This window comes from Alosa alosa, chromosome 16 (genome assembly GCF_017589495.1).
Source record: "Alosa alosa isolate M-15738 ecotype Scorff River chromosome 16, AALO_Geno_1.1, whole genome shotgun sequence".
NCBI lineage: Eukaryota > Metazoa > Chordata > Actinopteri > Clupeiformes > Clupeidae > Alosa > Alosa alosa.
This window is the reverse complement of record NC_063204.1, coordinates 11,488,091-11,509,114: the sequence shown is the minus strand read 5'-3', so window position 1 is coordinate 11,509,114 and position 21,024 is coordinate 11,488,091. Positions and strand designations below refer to the sequence as shown.

At 40.5% G+C, this 21,024-nt stretch overlaps 1 long non-coding RNA gene and 1 pseudogene across 1 annotated transcript in view; one reads left to right on the top strand and one right to left on the bottom strand.

The window, feature by feature from the left end:
* The first annotated feature begins 1,870 nt into the window (after positions 1-1,870).
* On the top strand, positions 1,871-19,782 carry LOC125309856 (annotated as a pseudogene).
* LOC125309862 overlaps positions 10,164-21,024 on the bottom strand; it is an 87,075-nt gene continuing 76,214 nt past the window's right edge. Inside the window, exons 24-26 of the long non-coding RNA XR_007196197.1 lie at positions 18,651-18,736; positions 11,073-11,241; positions 10,164-10,740 (exon numbers count right to left, since the gene is read on the bottom strand). This is a non-coding gene — a long non-coding RNA (uncharacterized LOC125309862). The remainder of the gene's footprint in view (positions 10,741-11,072; positions 11,242-18,650; positions 18,737-21,024) is intronic.

Sequence of the window (21,024 nt, the reverse complement as noted above, 5' to 3'; positions counted from 1 at the left end):
GTAAGATGTATATATTTCATCTAGTAGCAGTCAAAACAAAGGTGCTTACTCTACAGATAATGTTCAAAGCCAAGTTCACTTGCTTGAATGGTAGCGCTGTGGTTCTTTGTAAGGGGTCAAAGGTCACTTTTTCACATTAGGAGACCATGAAACAAACCTACTTTTCACAATAGGAGACCATGAAACAAACCTACTGTAATGAGATTAAAAAACAGTGTTTTACACCACAATGAATAGAAAGTTACATTGAGTAAATCCAACAACACTGAACTTTGCCACATCTGATCATGGTCCTTAGCAAACACAACTGTAAATGTCCCACAGGATTACCACTTCTCTGTCCCTCTTCCATGGGTTAAACTGTTAAACTCTTCCATGGGTTAAACACTCTATCCATGTGGACATGGATAGAGAAACAAGCTCATGCATAGACAAGTAAACTTTATGATGCATTCAGAGTCCAGACACCTAATCCCAGTGGGCTTGAGCAGAATGTCACGGGAGTCTGTGTAGCCACCGACCCCAGCAAGTCCTCCCATGCCAATGATATCAATCCTCCAAGAGAGTATGTGATGACCTCCCAACAATAGTGGTGATGGCTCAAGGACTCTTGGCAACTGAGACTGATCCCCATAAGGGTCACACAAGAGATGGAATGGCATGTCTAACATCCCACAGCAATCTAATTAAGGATTTGGGAGAATAGAGGTTGCATATCCTGTGACCTCAAATATCTCACAGTAGGTGAAGAAAAATCACTCTTACTCCTACTGTAGGCCTTTACAGTCACATTATCGGAACCTTGTGGGTGGCTTCACACTTTCTTTGGTGTGTAAACATGTCTTGACCCCAAGTCGAGTTACTTAACAGTGTAAGACCCAGAGGCCTATGGCTCAACACCTCCTTGACTTCTTGGTGCAAACAGCTGAACTACTGTTTCTAAATGGATATCAGAGAGGTTAGCGGCCAACTACCCAGTAGACTTAGTGTCTTCAGTAGAATAATTTGTCTTACATTTCATTTCAGATAACTACAGTCTCTTATTTATAATCTTAATAAGAATTTGAACACAGGCACAACGCTTTTACATTTGTAAACACCTAGTGTGCATGTGTCACTATCAAGTGCAAAAGTTTTGTGGTCATGCGAATCAGTTCAAAATGGCCAAACCCAGGTTTTCATCTCATTTTTAAGTAAAATATGAATTAGGTATTTGTTCTAAATTAATTTAGCAAATATTTGTCCTATATGTTTCAGTACCACTAGCAGCAGTTGCGTGTGCACTCAGACCTCCAAAGAGCAGCTGCTGTACAAATTCATAAGGGTGGGAAGGAACAATGATCCAAAAGCTATCTACAGTTGATGGAGGAACCTGAGACTAAATCACAGGGTTATCTTTGTCCTCAAGGAAACAATGCAGTGACAGTAGTGCAGTGCTTGGTCTACTGAAAAGACAGCTGTGGTTGTTGTTGTTGGACCAGTTTCCAAATTGCAGAAGTTTAGGGGGTATGAGGCAAGTTTTTTTTATTTGTTATTGGTTCTCAAGAAATAATGATCTCCTGTCCACAAACAAAAGTTTGAGGGGGGAGCATCCATTGTCCTTGGCTCTATACACAATGGCAATACTTATTTTTTTTTTTTTTTAAAAGTGAACAAATAGTTGTACAGTTTAAAAATAATAAATCCACAAAAGAGAGATCCAGATGAATTTCTGTTTTCTAAAATTACATAGGCAGCAAATAAAAAAACTTAATACAGACCTCACTGATAGGCTTCCAAAACAATGCTAAATCTTTTATGTACTGAAAGGACAGTTGACCACGACAGCATGAAAGATGTAGACATTAAATATGAAGAGAACATAGATCAGCAGGTTGGAATTTTTTACATGGCCAGGGAGACGTCAAGGAGGACACTGAAAGACAGAGTCAGAGACAAGGTCACAATAGCAAACTCCAAATTAGGGACCAAGTTCAGGTGCTGATGATGCTCTGCCATTCTCTCCCACTGTGCCTGCATGTGCCTGCTCCCTCCTGTCTAGAGAAGCCTATTGTTGCCACATGCCTCCACCCTTTTGGCCAGTTTTCCTTTAACAAAACTCTGGTGTGGTGGGAGTCAGTTGATGCTCTGTCCATATTGGGATGGACCGTCCCCTACAAAAAGGGTGAATCAACCATGGCCTTGACAACAGATACCACAAAGACCAACCTTGAGGTAAGTAATCAATCTACTGCTACTGAGAGGAACATACAAACAGATGGATAGATAGATAGAGTTAGAAGGAGGAGGATAGTAAGAACGATCGCTAAATGGATAGACAGACATTTGGATAGTGGCTGGATAGACAGACATTTGGATAGTGGCTGACTACATTCAGAGACAGACACATGGATCTGTTCAATTAGCATTCTGTGCAAGGACTCAAAGTGTACCAGCAGCACTGCCGATGTAACACTGTGTGATCTGATTGTTTCTTGTCTATTCACTTACAGCAAGTGACATCTTATCTGTGTAACAGAGCGACTGAGACTTGACCCAAACAAGGTGAGATTTACAGACTGAAGTTTTTTTATATAGCGCATTTTATACTCAGGGATAATTCAATGTGCTTTAGTCAAGCACATACAAATTGGTTTTACAAGCAAGTATTTCTCCTGAAACCTGAGAGGTCTGAAGGGTGTGTACTGCTGAACCATGTCTGATAGGTAATTTTGTCCCATTCCATTTAGTGATTTATAAACATACAATTATGTTACTTACTGGAAGCCAGTGCAGGGACAGACTGAAGGTATTGGGTTGTTATACACAATATAATTACTTTATAGTTTATTCTATGTTTTGAGACAATTTTGAAAATTATGCAACATCCATTCGCTAATTTGATCAATACACTGAAGAAGAGATTGAAGAGGACCATAATCATTAGGGGACAGGGCCAATTAAATTTGTGTGTCATCACATAGCTATGAGGAAATGCAAATTGTTCTTGAAGATTTGTCCAATTGGGAGCATATACATTTTGAATAATAGTGGCCTCAAGATAGACCCCTGGGGAACACCAGAGGTCAAGGACGTTGGTGTTGAGGTACAGTTGCCAATGTTAACAAATAAGTTCCTCTGTTGTAGGTATTACTTGAACCAATTGATAACTTTACCTGTAAATCCAACCCAGTGTTCTATTCTGTGTAGCAATATGTTGTGATCAACAGTGTCAAAGGCTGCACTAAGGTACAATAACACTAGGACTGATATTTCCAGATATCAGTCCATCCAGATTAGGCATCCAGACTAGTCTTCTTGAGAAGGGCCTTTAAAACAGTCATTATTATGGACTTAGGAAATGTGCCAACATCCATGATACTTTCAAAATGTGAAGCACCTATGCTGCTATGAAGTGAAAAACAGATTTTAAAAAATTGGTAGGTGTAGTGTCCAAGCCACATCTGGAAGAATTGACATTCCATTTTGTAGTCTATCAAGCTAAACTCTGACATTATAGCCAATGTCTGGCTATGTTTTAGAGTATGTACCAATAACTAACCCCTTCTTGTGAAACCAAGACACATATCTACATACCATATACTATTGTATATTTTTGACCATTTTAACCTTTACGGCCACGCTTTTACTATACTATCTTATTTCAAACCAGGCAAACGTCACCAATCAGATTCTCCTGATCCACTTAATACATTTCAAATCTTAACTTAAAACAAATAAACAACATTCACCTCAGTTCCTTAACAGTACTGGCCAAAGGACTTAAGGTCTGCCTGTCACATGCTAGTCTTAGGATTTAAAATTGAAATTTTTTGCCTATTCTGACTTGTCAGTGCTCTAGTCTACATGTTGCTATAATCATGTTCTTCACCATAAGGTCTCATGTTTTAGGAATTACTGTGATTAGTTCATATCATTTACATTGCAGTCTTCACCATGGGTGATGCGTTGATGGCAGAGTTTGGGGGGGCGGCTCCTTTTCTGAGGAAGTCTGATATGGAGCGTCTGGAGGCCCAGACTCGCCCCTTTGACATTAAGAGGGCCTGCTTCGTGGTGGACCCTGAAGTTGAATTTGTGAAGGGGGTCGTCCAAAGCAGAGACGGTGACAGAGTCACTGTTCTTACTGAGTTTGATAAGGTAATGCATGACAAATACATTTTCAACCTATTTCAGAGCTTTTACTTATTGACCTTACTGAATCAGTTGCACTTGCATTGTTATATATTTTTCCATTTAGCTATTCTTTTTAAAGAACTTACTGACAGCTTATTATATAAATGCAATTTTGCCAAGTTTTTTATATGTTTCTGGGACTAGATTTGTGTTGAGCTGCTTAGATTTATAACAAATATGTTACACAAAGATGAAGGAGAGAATTCTACAAAGAGACTGATTTTGCTTGTTATCACACAGACTGTCACTGTGAAAGAGGCAGATGTTCACCAACAGAACCCGCCAAAGTATGACAAAATTGAGGACATGGCTATGTTTACCTTCCTGCATGAGCCTGCTGTGCTGTTTAACCTCAAAGAGCGTTACGCAGCCTGGATGATCTACGTGAGTACAAACATGAGGCTCTGATCCATAGTAGCAAAAACAAATGTCCAAAATACCATATATTTCTTTTTATAAACGTACCGGTACTCTGGTGCCTCATTTGTTTACATTGTTCATAATCAATAGTATGATCATTTGCACAGACCTACTCTGGGTTGTTCTGTGTCACTGTCAATCCCTACAAGTGGTTGCCAGTGTACGACAAGGAAGTTGTCAATGCTTACAGAGGCAAGAAGAGGAGTGAAGCCCCTCCCCACATCTTCTCCATCTCTGATAATGCTTACCAGTATATGCTGACAGGTAAAGACCTATTAAAGCAACGGCCTTAGCAGTAAAAGGGTTTGCAGTATATTGAAAAAATATAAAATTGTCATCAACAGTTCATCACCTTTTTAAAAAATAAATAGCATGAATTCATGAATATAACATATGTTCTTGGTTTTATATGAACATTTCACGCTTGTTCATTACACAGACAGAGAGAACCAGTCTGTCCTTATCACGTGAGTACAATTCAGTCTTTGATTCAAAATGTCTTGTTAACTTGTTGATGAACCTTTACATACTTTCATTTTCACCAACAGTGGAGAATCTGGTGCCGGAAAGACTGTGAACACCAAAAGAGTCATCCAGTACTTTGCTAGCATTGCAGCAGCTCCTGGAAAGAGGGACCCCTCTCAGGAGAAAAAGGTAAATCACCTCACTGGGTGCTGGACATAATTTCCTCTTGGGAGACGTCTCCAAGTAACCTGATTTCACCAGACTCACTCACTTTGTTAAGAGAGTCTGGGCACTCACAATTGTGAAATGCTTCCTACTCATCGTAATGGACGTAGATTTTCATTTCATTTTCCATCAGCTTAAGCAATCATATTGATCAGTGATTCCTAACGTTATTTCCTACTTCACCTAACCTCTACAAACTGCTAATAAACCACATTGGCAGTCAGGAAATAATGTATACCTTGCTGTATACATTTACATATTCTTCAAACTGCAACTTTTTGATGTTTGCAGGTATGGCTATTACCTTTTGCCACAGAAACTTTTCATTTCAAAACTAACGTCATCCCCTCTCGTTGTTCATTGTCCTGCCATCCTGGTAGCTGAGGGAATATTAAAGGTTCACTATGCAAGATTTTCACCTTTACGAAGGCAATTTGATGATAAATGAACTTGTAATAGGCAGTCGTTCACCTTGCATAGCTATAGCTAAGACGTAGCGAGTCGCTACCGAGAAAACCAGCCAGAGAATCGTAAAACATTACCCTGTCAGTAGATATAGCTCTTTGGAGATAGTTTTTGCCTGTTGTTAATCCTTCACCTCCACCACAAAAGCATTTTTATGGTGCACAGGGGGGATAAGTCACGAGAAGTTTGCTATTTACAACAGCAGAGTAAAATATAAATATATCGCGACTTTAGAGGGAGCTCTACAGTCGCCCAAAAATACCTAAACCTGTATAGTATACCTTTAAACACATTGTAAGAAGCCAAACTAGTATCTCAGTAAAATGAAAATGAGCGGAGATGCTAGATGGGTGGGGCCAGGCCAGTCTCCAAGACCTGGCATTTGAAAGGTGAGTTGATATGTTGTGTTATATTTTCCCAGGGCACCCTGGAAGATCAAATCATCCAGTGTAACCCTGCTCTGGAGGCTTTTGGTAACGCCAAGACCATCAGAAATGACAACTCCTCCCGATTCGTAAGCCCTCTATTGATTTCAAATCGTTATCAACTCAAAATCCACTTTTCTATCACTGCCATGATTCATTTTCATGTGTCACTCATGCTAGGGTAAATTCATCCGTATCCACTTCGGTGTGAGCGGCAAGCTGGCATCAGCAGATATTGAGACCTGTAAGTAAATAAGCCCTTTTTGATTGCCTTCATCTGTGGAGACGAGGTATGGCTTGAAAGTTATAATTACTCTTCAATCCCCCAGATCTTGAAAGTTATAATTACTCTTCAATCCCCCAGATCTTGAAAGTTATAATTACTCTTCAATCCCCCAGATCTGCTGGAGAAGTCCCGTGTCACTTTTCAGCTCAAGGCTGAGAGAGACTACCACATCTTCTACCAGATCCTGTCCCAACAGAAACCGGAGCTGTTGGGTGAGGAATGCATGTATATCTCCAGTCATTTGTGTGTACACATGAATGTGAAATAAGTGTCTACTTATTTGTTTCCTTAGCTTAGTTACAGTAGCGTTACTTGACCTATGGTCTTGCTTTCTTCAGAGATGTTGCTGATCACCTCCAACCCCTATGACTACGCGTTCATCTCCCAAGGACAGACACAAGTAGCCTCTATTGTTGATGCTGATGAGCTGGTGGCTACTGATGTGAGTAGGCCTGCTTTCACTTTCTTATATACTCATAGAGAGGTACGTTGGGAGAGGTAGTTACTGAATGAAATATTTGATATATTTGTTACAGGAAGCCTTTGATGTGCTGGGCTTTACTCAAGAGGAGAAGAACGGTATTTACAAGCTGACTGGTTCCATTATGCACTATGGCAACATGAAGTTCAAGCAGAAGCAGAGAGAGGAGCAGGCAGAAGCTGATGGCACTGAGGGTGTGTAGTAATTTCTGATGTTGGATGTTATACCCACATTTAACGGTTAAATATGGGCAGAGAGGTGTAACTGTGAGGTTTTAATGCCAGATGCCGACAAAGTCGCTTACCTCATGGGTCTGAACTCTGCTGACCTCATCAAGGGTCTGTGTCACCCAAGGGTCAAAGTAGGAAACGAGTGGGTCACCAAAGGACAGAATGTAAATCAGGTAATATCAGAATTTAGAATTCTTGTGATATTATAGTTGTATAAGTATTATAAATATTGATAGTATTTAACTACATTGAGACACGAATGTGTTATGTACAAGGTGTAGCTATTAAACAACAGAGCTGTTATAAATCCATGCCTGTTTAACAAGTTGAGTGTTTAATTCCAGACCATCATTATAGCTGACACACCTCATCCACTGGCATTTTCCATGTTATTCATTTCCCCTTCATCTTTAGGTGTACTACTCTATTGGAGCCCTGTCCAAGTCAGTGTATGAGAAGATGTTCAACTGGATGGTTGTCAAAATCAACATGACCTTGGAAACCAAACAGCCTCGCCAGCACTTCATTGGTGTGCTGGATATTGCTGGATTTGAGATCTTTGATGTGAGTCTTAAAGCTAAGACAAACACTATAATGTTAAGCAAAATATATAATATTAATAATATCCCCATTGTCTTTCAGTTCAACACCTTTGAGCAACTGTGCATAAACTTCACTAATGAGAAGCTGCAGCAGTTCTTCAACCACCACATGTTTGTGCTGGAGCAAGAGGAGTACAAGAAGGAGGGTATTGAGTGGACGTTTATCGACTTCGGCATGGACTTGGCCGCTTGCATCGAACTCATTGAGAAAGTCAGTGAAACATATTATTTACTTATTAAATACTCAAAGTTTTCTTTGACGGAATAGATCACTACACTATTTTACTACTTGTCTGGTTGTAAAATGTTTTACATAGATCACTACATACTGGGGATCCATGAGGGGTGGCCGTGGCCACCACTGGCTATGTGGCTGACGGAGGCAAAATGTGGCCAAATTCAAATTCACACACATTATTCTATGTTTAATTGCTCACAGAGTACTTATAACAAATAAATTACACAGATATCACATGGAAGAGCGGAACATGAGCTTTCCGATGATATTAACGGCTAGGTGTTGTGATAAACGGTTAGCGAAACATGAAATTTAATTATATTTCCATTCTGCACACAGCGCTTTGTCCATCTCCACACCCATTACTCTCGGTGGTATATCTATATATATAAGTATATATACTCTTTTGATCCCGTGAGGGAAATTTGGTCTCTGCATTTATGCCAATCCGTGAATTAGTGAAACAGACACAGCACACAGTGTACACACAGTGAGGTGAAGCACACACTAATCCCGGCGCAGTGAGCTGCCTGCATCAACAGTGGCGCTCGGGGAGCAGTGAGGGGTTAGGTGCCTTGCTTAAGGGCACTTCAGCCGTGCCTACTGGTCGGGGTTCGAACCGGCAACCCTCCGGTTACAGGTCCGAAGTGCTAACCAGTAGGCCACGGCTGCACCTAGTGTGCAAACACTAGGTGCAGACACAAACACTTCAGTCAACACATATATCAAAATAATCAGCATACCTTACCGGACACAAGAATATGAAGTATTCCTCTGTATAGTAAGCCAATCCCGACTAATCCGGTTTTTAAATTGCAGCAAATTTCTACATCTTACCCAATTCTAATATATTCTAATAGCAGCCCAAAATAATGAACTTGCTTTCCAAATCAAAGAATCAAAAGTTGGTCATGGCATGCACAGATCAACTGTGAATAGATATTTCTACCAGCATGTTTCAGGTGACTACCCTGGAAATCCAGAGTTCTCACGAGAGCACAATTTGAATTTGCTCAGCGAGTCACGCTATCTGATATAGGCGGGCCAGAGGCGAGCTAAACAGATAACGACAGCGCTGCAACGTCCGGAATTAGTCAGTAAATATTGGTCGTAGTGTTATCCAATTGCGCCAATGTCCAGAATCAGTCAGTAAACATTGGTCGTAGTGTTATCCAATTGTGTGCAGTGATATTTTGAAATGCTTGCTTGGTGCCGCCCCTTGAGTTGGGCCATTTTCATTACTCATAGCTAGACCCTAAATCTTTCTAGATTTGGGTCTGGATTTCTAGGATATCAGGTGACATGGATGCAGACCCAAAGTATTTTTCCTTAATATAAAGGCTGACATAAGATATATGCCAGCATGATCACATCATACTTTCCCAGCCTAGCCTAGACTGTCTTAAAAATGATATAGCCTAGCCTATGAAATGATATTTTCCAAAACACTATTAATCCATTTTTGTAAACATTAATAAGTCATGTTATTTAATTGTGTTTTCAGGTAATATCAATAAAAGTGCAGTTGTGGTGTTTTGATTGAGTAAATTGCAATTATCCAATTACAGTTCCGAAAACAAAATAAAAAAAGATATTTATGAAAATGCATTAAAATGGAGGATATAGCATTTTGGATCCAAACTCTTCTTATTTGGCCCTTGCAATAACCAATATAAGAGCTTAATATTAAAATAACACTAAAAATACCCTAGGCCTCAAAGGACTAATATATGTGATATATTATTAGGTGGCCTACTATTAATTTAACTATTTAACACCTAGTTTTGGTCTGGCCACCCCTGTTAAAAATGTTTGGTTGCGCCACTGACTACATGGACAAAAAATTATTTTACTTGTCTTTAATAAATAAAATAAAAATGTTTTAATGTTGAAAATGTCATATTCTTTTCTCTCTAGCCCATGGGTATCATGTCCATCCTTGAAGAGGAGTGCATGTTCCCCAAGGCCAGTGATTCAACATTCAAAGCTAAGCTTTATGACAACCACTTGGGCAAAAATGCCTGCTTCCAGAAGCCAAGGATTATCAAGGGGAGACCAGAGGCCCATTTCTCCCTGATTCACTATGCTGGCACTGTTGATTATAATATTGGCAACTGGCTGGTGAAGAACAAAGACCCTCTCAATGAGACTGTGGTCGGACTCTTCCAGAAGTCAAATCTTAAAATGTTGTGTGCTCTCTTCGCCAACTATGCTGGTGCTGATGCAGGTATTCTGTAAATATCTTACAAACTATTCCTGTGACATTAATGAATTAACATCATGTTTATGAGAAGAGCTGATGGACATGTGATATTTTAATAGCCCAAGAGGCTGGTGCCAAGAAGAAGAAGGGTTCTTCTTTCCAGACTGTATCTGCCCTTCACAGGGTAAGTGTGACAGGTTAAATTAACATACTAAGTGAAGGTATTTATTAGTACCACATATCTTTCTTTTAAGTATATTTAGATCAATGAGCCCACTGGGATTCTGTGCAGTCCTATTGCTTTTTGTTTTTATTTAAATGGCTGAACAACAGGAGAATCTGAACAAGCTGATGACCAACTTGAGGTCAACTCACCCCCACTTTGTGCGCTGCATCATCCCCAACGAGACCAAGACTCCTGGGGCCATGGAAAATCCTCTGGTCATGCACCAGCTGCGCTGTAACGGTGTGCTGGAAGGCATCAGGATCTGCAGAAAGGGCTTCCCCAACAGGATCCAGTATGCTGACTTCAAACAGAGGTAAAAATAAGAGGTTATTTTCTGTCCTAATTATTATACATTTCTTACTACAATATTGAAAAAATATGTCTATTTTAACCTCATCAGATACCGTATCCTGAATCCTGCAGCTATCCCTGACGGACAGTTCATTGACAATAAGAAAGGAGCAGAAAAACTGCTTGGATCCCTGGACATTGACCATGTACAGTACAGATTCGGACACACTAAGGTGCTTTATAATGTTCCCATAATCCTTCCATGATAAAGCAAACACTGACTCTTTCTGAGGTATCTTTTTTTTGTATGTCATATACTTGTATAGTAAAACAGACTGTTACCTGTTTTGACGCTTATCAGGTCTTCTTCAAAGCTGGTCTCCTGGGTGTCCTTGAGGAGATGAGAGACGACCGTCTCGCTCTTATCATCACTGGTCTACAGTCTAGAGCCCGTGGAATGATTGCCAGGATTGAGTACCAGAAAATTGTAGAACGCAGGTAAGAATAACCTCTAAAGAAATAACAAATATATAATATCAGTGGTAGTAGGCACTCATATATTTGTACACATTAGAGTTCTCCAATAACATACACAGATACAATTTCTTGGCAACATTGTATCAATAACCATATGTTTTAAATGTGTTTTTGATTGAATTTCCTGTTATACATTAATTTCATATTTATATTACATTATTCCACATTACGCTATCACTTTTCACTTATCATCTTCAAATTTGTTAAACATTGATAGTATTTTAAAAGGTAGAAATACTGCCTACTCTTAAGAAGAAATCATCAGAGAAAGACAAATTTCAGCACAAATTATATTACAGGGATGCACTGCTGGTGATCCAGTGGAATGTCCGTGCATTCATGGGTGTCAAGAATTGGCCCTGGATGAAGATGTACTTTAAGATCAAGCCCCTTTTGAAATCTGCTGATGCTGAGAAAGAGATGGCAAACATGAAGGAAGAATTCCTGAAGCTGAAGGAGGCCTATGCAAAATCTGAGGCTCGTAGAAAAGAGCTGGAGGAGAAAATGGTTTCTATTCTCCAAGAGAAGAATGACCTGCAACTTCAAGTCCAGACTGTGAGTATACTAAACAATTTAACCAGCTAAAATGTATTAGTCAGTCAAAGATCTACCTATTTGAATTTAACTAATATTCAAAAGCACATGCAAATATGTTGGATATAGTAGTCACATCTACTTTTATTTGTAGCTTCAATCTAGCAATCTACAATCTATTTCTTCATCCTAGGAACAAGACAGTCTTTGTGATGCTGAGGAGCGATGTGAAGGGCTGATCAAGAGTAAAATTCAGCTTGAGGCCAAATCCAAGGAGCTGGCTGAGAGACTAGAAGATGAAGAGGAGATGAATTCAGAGCTGACTGCAAAGAAGAGGAAGTTGGAGGATGAATGCTCTGAGCTCAAGAAGGACATTGATGATCTGGAGCTCACACTAGCTAAAGTAGAGAAAGAGAAACATGCCACTGAGAATAAGGTCAGCAGGACTGAAAATCTTTCTAATCACCAAGGAAAATGTTTAAGTAATGGAAGTCAAGTAATCGAGTAATCGAGTAATCAAATAATCGTTTGACAATGGTCTACTTTAAGGTTAAAAACCTGACTGAGGAGATGGCAGCTCTTGATGAAATCATTGCCAAGCTGACCAAGGAGAAGAAAGCATTGCAGGAGGCTCACCAGCAAACACTGGATGACCTTCAGAGTGAGGAGGACAAAGTCAACACTCTGACTAAGGCCAAAACTAAATTGGAACAACAAGTTGATGATGTAAGCAATACAAAAGGAACCTACATTTTACTGCATTAAATGAATGAAGACACCTTACAGAATTATTTTTTTTTCATCCTAAACAGCTTGAAGGGTCCCTGGAACAGGAAAAGAAACTTAGGATGGATCTTGAGAGAGCTAAGAGGAAGCTTGAGGGTGACTTAAAGTTGACCCAAGAAAGTCTTATGGACTTGGAGAATGACAAACAGCAGCTTGAAGAGAGGATGAAGAAGTATGTTGAAAATCAGACACTAATCTATAATAAATAATAATTATACAGAGAAAAGATATATTAATTCCATTTATATTTTTCATTGGCTTGTTTTAACACAGGAAAGACTTTGAGATCAGTCAACTTAATAGCAAGATTGAAGATGAACAAGCTATGAGTGCCCAGCTCCAGAAGAAACTGAAGGAGCTGCAGGTAAAAAAATAAAATACAATTATTAGGAAAGAAAACATGAAAAAAATACAAATATGTTTCTCGCAAGAAAAAAGTTATTACTATTATTACTATTTTACTTTTCTTAGGCTCGCATTGAGGAGCTGGAGGAAGAGCTGGAGGCTGAGAGAGCTGCCCGAGCCAAAGTGGAGAAGCAGCGGGCAGACCTGGCCAGAGAGCTGGAGGAGATCAGTGAGAGGCTGGAGGAGGCTGGAGGTGCCACTGCTGCCCAGATTGAGATGAACAAGAAGAGGGAGGCTGAGTTCCAGAAACTGCGCAGAGACCTCGAAGAGTCCACTCTGCAACATGAGGCCACTGCCTCCACACTGAGGAAGAAGCAAGCAGACACTGTAGCTGACCTCGGGGAGCAGATTGACAACCTTCAGAGAGTGAAACAAAAGCTTGAGAAGGAGAAGAGTGAGCTCCGTCTGGAGTTGGACGATGTGGTCTCCAACATGGAGCAGGTCTCCAAGGCCAAGGTTTGTACAAAATGGCTAAAGGAAGAACTTGTATAATGGGTCACTGAATTATCTACACTGACAACAGTTTTCAAAAAATAGTACATGAGAACAAAATTATTATTTTTTGTCAGACAAACTTGGAGAAGATGTGCAGAACATTGGAGGACCAGATGACTGAATACAGAACAAAGGCTGAGGAGGGCCAGCGCTCCATCAATGACTTCACCATGCAGAAAGCCAAGCTTCAAACTGAAAATGGTAAGTCAAAATGGTAAAACAACTTATTCATTTGATACACGTATTTGATACACGTAACAAAAAAAAAGAAGAAAAGAAACAATATCATTGAAAAATGTATATTCTGTTCATCAAGGTGAGCTTACAAGACAGCTGGAAGAGAAAGACTCACTTGTTTCTCAACTGACAAGAGGCAAACAGTCCTACACGCAGCAGGTTGAGGATCTCAAGAGGCAACTTGAGGAGGAAGTGAAGGTATTCATAACTGACTTGCAGAAGTCTTTAAATAGAAGTCTTTAAATCGTTACTCTACAGCTATAATATACATATCTGATGGACTTGTATCTGATACTATCCACAGGCCAAGAATGCATTAGCCCATGCAGTGCAGTCCTCTCGTCATGATGCTGACCTCCTGAGGGAGCAGTATGAGGAGGAGCAGGAGGCCAAGGCTGAGCTGCAGCGCAGTCTCTCCAAGGCCAACTCTGAGGTGGCTCAGTGGAGAACCAAGTACGAGACTGATGCCATCCAGAGGACTGAGGAGCTGGAAGAAGCCAAGTAATGCCACCTGCACTGACTCTGTATGAATTGTTTAAAATCAATCTTCAGAAAAGGTATGTATGTACATTTGTCACTCACTTGTTTAAATTGATTTTTCCTCAGGAAAAAGCTTGCTCAGCGTCTGCAAGATGCAGAGGAAGCTGTGGAGGCTGTCAATGCCAAATGCTCCTCCCTGGAGAAAACAAAGCATAGACTACAGAATGAGATTGAAGATCTCATGGTAGATGTGGAGAGATCCAATGCTGCTGCTGCTGCTCTAGACAAGAGGCAAAGAAACTTTGATAAGGTAAGAAAATAGATGGTCAAAACACTATTGCCATTATGCCTTAACATGATTTTCAGACATGGACTTAAAGATTTTTGCCTTAACAGGTCTTGTCTGATTGGAAGCAAAAGTTTGAGGAGTCGCAGACTGAGCTGGAGAGTTCCCAGAAAGAGTCCAGATCTCTTGGCACTGAGCTCTTTAAACTGAAGAACTCTTATGAGGAATCTCTGGATCACCTTGAGACCATGAAGAGGGAGAACAAAAATCTCCAAGGTCTGTTTGATCCTCCCTTAAGACAAAACGTATGATTGTTAAAGTGACATCACACAACTAACTAATGTCTGTCTGCTTTCCAGAGGAAATTTCTGAGCTCACTGAGCAACTTGGTGAGACTGGAAAGAGCATCCATGAGCTTGAGAAGGTCAGGAAGACACTTGAACAAGAGAAGGCAGAGATCCAGACTGCCCTTGAGGAAGCTGAGGTACATTCATAAAGATCAAAATGATCCGAAAACTAGCTTCCCTCATTCCAAGATAGCATAGGATGCTTATGTTTACAGAAGTAACAGTAGATTATCATGTTCCTGTATCTCCAAAGGGTACCCTTGAACATGAGGAGGGTAAGATACTTAGAGCTCAGCTGGAGTTCAATCAGGTCAAAGCTGACATTGAGCGTAAACTTACTGAGAAGGATGAGGAGATGGAGCAGGCCAAGAGGAACCAGCAGAGAGTGGTGGATACCCTGCAGACCTCCCTGAGTCTGAGACTGCACTTGCAGCAGGAATGAGGCTCTCAGGGTGAAGAAGAAGATGGAGGGAGACCTCAATGAGATGGAGATCCAGCTCAGCCAGGCCAACAGGCAGGCATCTGAGGCCCAGAAGCAGCTCAAGGGTCTCCATGGACATATGAAGGTAAAACAATGCAGCAGAGACCTCCATAATCCCATTGTCTGTCAAGAAATCACTAACTGCATAGGTCTTATAGGAGTGCATTCCTACACCTGACATAACAGCTTATATTTACCTTGTGAAAAGTTGGCCCCTCCGTTGCTCTCAATTTAGTAAAATATATGCATGATTTACTAAATTGAGCGCACAATCTAATAAAATGAGACCACAATTTAGTAAAAACAAGAGCACTATCTAGTAAAAAGAGCACACACTATATTTAATTGTGCACACAATCTGGTAAAATGAGACCACAATTTAGTACAATGAGTGCACATTCTCTCGATATACAAAAATATGTTGCAATGACACCTCCCATGCTCTATACTCACCAAACAACACAAGCCCCATAGCATTGGCTAGTTTATTCCCTGTTTGGGACATGGGAAAGTGTTGACTTGAGAGGGGGAAGTTGTTGATGCCATAGTAAACTTATTGTTTATATTGTAGTGTTATTATTATTTAATTATTAATTTAATATAATGCCATTATTATTAATAATGATATGTACAAACATGTAAGGAAAACATGTTTGTGGAAGCCACTAGTTCATAAAAAACTGAGAAGAAGCTGCAGATGTGCGTGTGTGGTTGGCAGAAGGTTACAAGTCTAAAGGGCCTGAAAATCCATCTAGGGAAAAAGAAGTGCTTGGTAGAGGGAACACAGGGTCCCCGCATTGATAGCTACTTCTTAAGAAGTGCATCAAGTCAGTTGAATTGAAGTTCAGCGGCAGGAAGTAACCCACAGTTCGCAGGACATCAGCACCCCTGTTGTTGAGGAAAGGTCTAACATAATTGATACCACGGTGCAAAAAGCTGGAATCCCTGGCTTCTACGGGTGCTTAGCGCATACCAGCATGATTTGGCACCAAACTCAGTTAGCGAAGCATGAGAGGAAAGACCTGCACGTTGTGCACTTGGGTTTTGCTTTTGGATCAGTACCGCATAGTCTGTTGTGGGAGGCCTTTGATTATTTCAGAATCCTAAGTAGCATTAAAAGACTAGTAAAAGCATACTATCTGGATATTCAACTATGTTTTACTACAGCTACGTACACCACAGGGTGGCAACAACTTGAGATAGGAATCATGGTGGGATGTACCATCTCCCCACTTGCTTTTACAATGGCAATGGAGGTCATTATTAGGGCCTCAAAATGGGTAGTGGGTGGGGAGAAGTTGCAGGGAGGGCCAAGCCTCCCCCCAATTAGGGCTTTCATGGACGACATGACAACATTGACGTCAACCGCTCCATGCACCAACAGGTTGCTGGATAAGTTAAATAGCAATCTGCAATGGGTCAGAATGAAGGTGAAGCCAAGTAAGTCTAGGAGTCAATTGTTAAAGGGAAGGTAATAGATAAGAAGTTTGCTATAAATAAAGAGGTGATTTCCACAGTTCTGGAGAAACCAGTGAAGAGTCTGGGAAGGTGGTATGATGCAAGCCTCAGTGATAAGTCACAGGTTGAAGACTTGAGACAGCACACTAGGCAAGGTATTGCAAAAATTGACAGGTCAGGGCTGCCAGGTAAGCTCAAGCTGTGGTGTCTGCAGTTTGGTTTATTGCCTCGGCTAATATGGCCATTGACAGTTTATGAAGTTCCTCTGTCAAAGGAAGAAAGGTTGGAAAAAAATGATCAACTCCTTTGTCAGAAAATGGCTCGGAGTCCCACGCTGCTTAAGCAGTGTAGCCTTGTATGGGAAGGGCATTGTAGAGTTGCCAATATCTAGTCTGACAGAGAAATTTAAGTGCGCTAAGGCTAGATTGGAGATGACTCCTACTCAGTCCAACGACCCAGTGGTGAGGAGAGTTGCACCAACAGATAATGCAGGGAGGAAGTGGAACCCAGAAAAGGCAGTTAAGCAAGCTCAATCAGCATTGAGGCATAGGGATATAGTGGGCATGGGCGGGGGGGTCTAGGGGGGGTCTAGGGGTGGACTTAAGTAAACCCTTGTGGAGCAAGGCTTCTGCAGGAGAAAAGAGGAAAATGGTAGTGGAGGAAATGCATAGACAGGAGGAGACTGTAAGATGTACTAAGGCAGTGTCGCAGGCAAAACAATGCCTAGGTTGGTTAAAAGTATTTGGATATTTTATTTTGGTAATATGGTGGCAATATGGGGCGTAAGCTAAGGTAAGCTAACTGGCTCATTTGTTTTGCCTGAAAAGTGCAACTTTGCTTTTTATTTCTACTTTAGGTTAACTATCTTTTTGGATAGCTAACTGAATCCACTAAAACAATAGTTAACTGAAACCAGATTAGGCTGTATATTAGCAATCTAGAAAATACATGTTTACATTTCTAACATGTGTACATTGCAGGATGCCCAACTGCAGCTGGATGACGCTCTACGTAGTAATGATGATCTCAAAGAGAACACTGCTATTGTGGAGAGACGCAGCAATCTGCTGCAGGCTGAATTGGATGAGCTTAGGTCCATAGTGGAGCAGACTGAGAGAGGCCGGAAACTGGCTGAACAGGAGCTGCTGGACGTCAGTGAGAGGGTGCAGCTGCTGCACTCTCAGGTAAAATCCTAAACATGGTGGTTTTCAGATTTATTCATACAACACAGATTATTTCACAATGTGACACAGACCATCGTAAACATGTCTGTCTTGCCACATAGAACACCAGCCTGCTGAACCAGAAGAAGAAGCTGGAGGGTGATACATCCCAGCTGCAGAATGAAGTAGAGGAGGCTGTGCAGGAGTGCAGGAATGCTGAGGAAAAGGCCAAGAAGGCCATCACTGATGCTGCCATGATGGCAGAGGAGCTGAAGAAGGAGCAGGACACCAGTTCTCACCTGGAGCGCATGAAGAAGAACATGGAACAGACCATCAAGGACCTGCAGCACCGTCTGGATGAAGCTGAACAAATAGCCATGAAAGGTGGCAAGAAGCAGATCCAGAAGTTGGAGTCCAGGGTGAGTGCTGCGTTTTTGCTAAAGAGCTTTTTTCTAATAATCAGTGCTCAACTAGATATAATTACAGGTGGACATATGACCATATGTTAAACATTTGCTTTATTTGTCTACATTTAGGTGAGAGAGCTGGAATGTGAGGTGGAAATAGAGCAACGGAAGGCCAGTGATTCTGTCAAAGGAATCCGTAAATATGAGCGTCGCATCAAGGAGCTCACTTATCAGGTATATGAAATTATACTATCCCAAAAAGACTTTTTATAATACATAATGCTAAATGCTAAAATTCACCCACCTCTCCCATCTGTAGACTGAGGAGGACAAAAAGAATTTGAGCCGTCTTCAGGATCTGGTGGACAAACTGCAGCTGAAGGTCAAGTCCTACAAGAGAACATCAGAGGAGGCTGTAAGTGAACATCCTCTTTTTATTCTCTTCCTTGTTTTATCTAATAAATTATTTTAATCTATTAAAGGAACCGTATGTAAGAAAAATATTTCAATTAATCATAAAATGGCCCTGATATGTCACTAGACATTAAGAAATCATGTTCATTTCAAATACTTATATCACTGACAACAGTAGTCCGGCCAGGATATTGTCATTTAAAAAGTGAAGTTGCAGCCCTCAACTGATGTTGATGTTGTGTTTTGTCATGTCATGTTGTGTTTTGGCCTAATGCGCCACCCTCCACCTATCTACTAATCACAAAGTCAGTAGTGTTTCGCCATCAGGGTTGGCAACCTCGAGTCAGGGGGGAGGGGGAGGGGATACACCGCTCTTCAGTATTTTGAAAGTGATTGCAGTACCAGTTTTGGCCACAATCTTACATATGGTTCCTTTAACTGCTGAACATGCAAATAAACAATAAACTAAATACACATAATTTGTGTGCACATTTCAGGAGGAGCAGGCCAATAGCAATATGGGCAAGTTCCGCAAGATTCAGCATGAGCTGGATGAGGCCGAGGAGAGAGCTGATATAGCTGAGTCTCAGGTCAACAAGATGAGAGCCAAGAGCCGTGATACCGGTGGCAAGGTGAGAGCAACAGTTGCCACTGTATTGAATATGAATATATAAATATCACTGTCATGACCAGCATACACATATTTCTATAATACATTGCACTATATTTGCAGCATTTAGCAGTACTAGGCTGATTAAAATGATTAAAATTGGCCCTATTTACCAATGAAATGCTGGTAAAACGTAAAAGTGGTTGGTAGATTAATAGAAGCTATTAAGATCCCTGACAATCATATATTAGGCACATATTGCTGACAATATTTTTCTGTACCACAGAAAGGACACGTTGAAGAGTGAAGCTCTCATGATGGACTTGTCTGAAAAGTTCTTGTTTGCTGTGTTTTAGTTTTTAGTATGGAATGCATTCAAATACAATCACTTAAAAAGTGTTTCTGTTGTCTGTATGTTCATAAGATACTTGCATGTAACATTCATCAAGGACCCCACCTATACATTCAGAACAGGCCTACAGTACATAGAATAAAGAAAAAAAACTAAAGGGATGCTATGAAGAGAATTGGCCCATTATAAACTTCATTAAACTGACAGTCGTGCCTGCTGGCACAAAGTATTTGTTATGCCCATACAGCAAATTAACAGGTCAAAATTAACAGAGTTCCATATAGATATAATATCATAAAAAATAAACCTATTTACTTTTAATATATGCTCTCTCTCTCTGCCTAATACAGGCACATACATGTAACTTGAAATGCAACTTAATTGGTATTTTTTTAAGTATAGAGAGACTTACCTAGCTGGTTATCTCTGTCTCGTAAGATCATTTTGGCTTAATTTAATAAGAGTTTGACTTATTTCAAGGCATCTTATCCAGACAATTTTAACACATTTAAAAGTCAAATTTACTTGTTGTCATGATGAGACGTCTTAAAGGACAATTCCTGCGATTTTTCACTGAGTAGGCTACTGTAGGTAGGCTACATGAAAAAAGGAAAATGAAAGAAATCGGTGTTACCTATCTCGAGTTGCAGCAGCCAACAGCTAGAGTAGCCAGACATTTTTTTTTATGTAACGACAGTACTCAATGACCTAGAGAAACAGTGATCTATGTGACAAATTGCAGTAATTTGAGTAATTTGAAGCCAGGGTCTTTTTCACCATGACGAGTCAAACACCCCCTCGAGAGGTAGAGTACGTTGATCGAAGGAGTACAGAGTTTGACCGGCGTAAGCGTTTACAGCTCAAAATGGCTAACAGTGCAATACAGTCAATGCTTTCTAGAGTTCATATAAAATGAGTTGCCTATAAGTGAGAAACTGAGGAAGGGCTCTGTGAAAATATAACTTTCTTTAACCCTGAGGATAAAGAATTCGAAAACAATGCTAGACTAGCCATGACATTAGCGGTTCTTTGGTCATTTCAGCCAAACTTAGATACAGAGGGGGTGTCCACACATATTTACCATTATACCATGCAGATGTAAGATGAAAAGATTGATTTTTTAAGATGGCTTACTGGTTAATACTGTTTATACAGCAGTGTTACTAATTACCCAGAGTGGGACGGTAGAGCTATAAGTCCAGCAAACACCAGTGGCTACAGTGATCTTAGAATCGGCAAAAGTTCGGCAGGATGACATTAAAAGTTGTCACTGAACCGTTGGATGAAGAATGGGCCTTATAC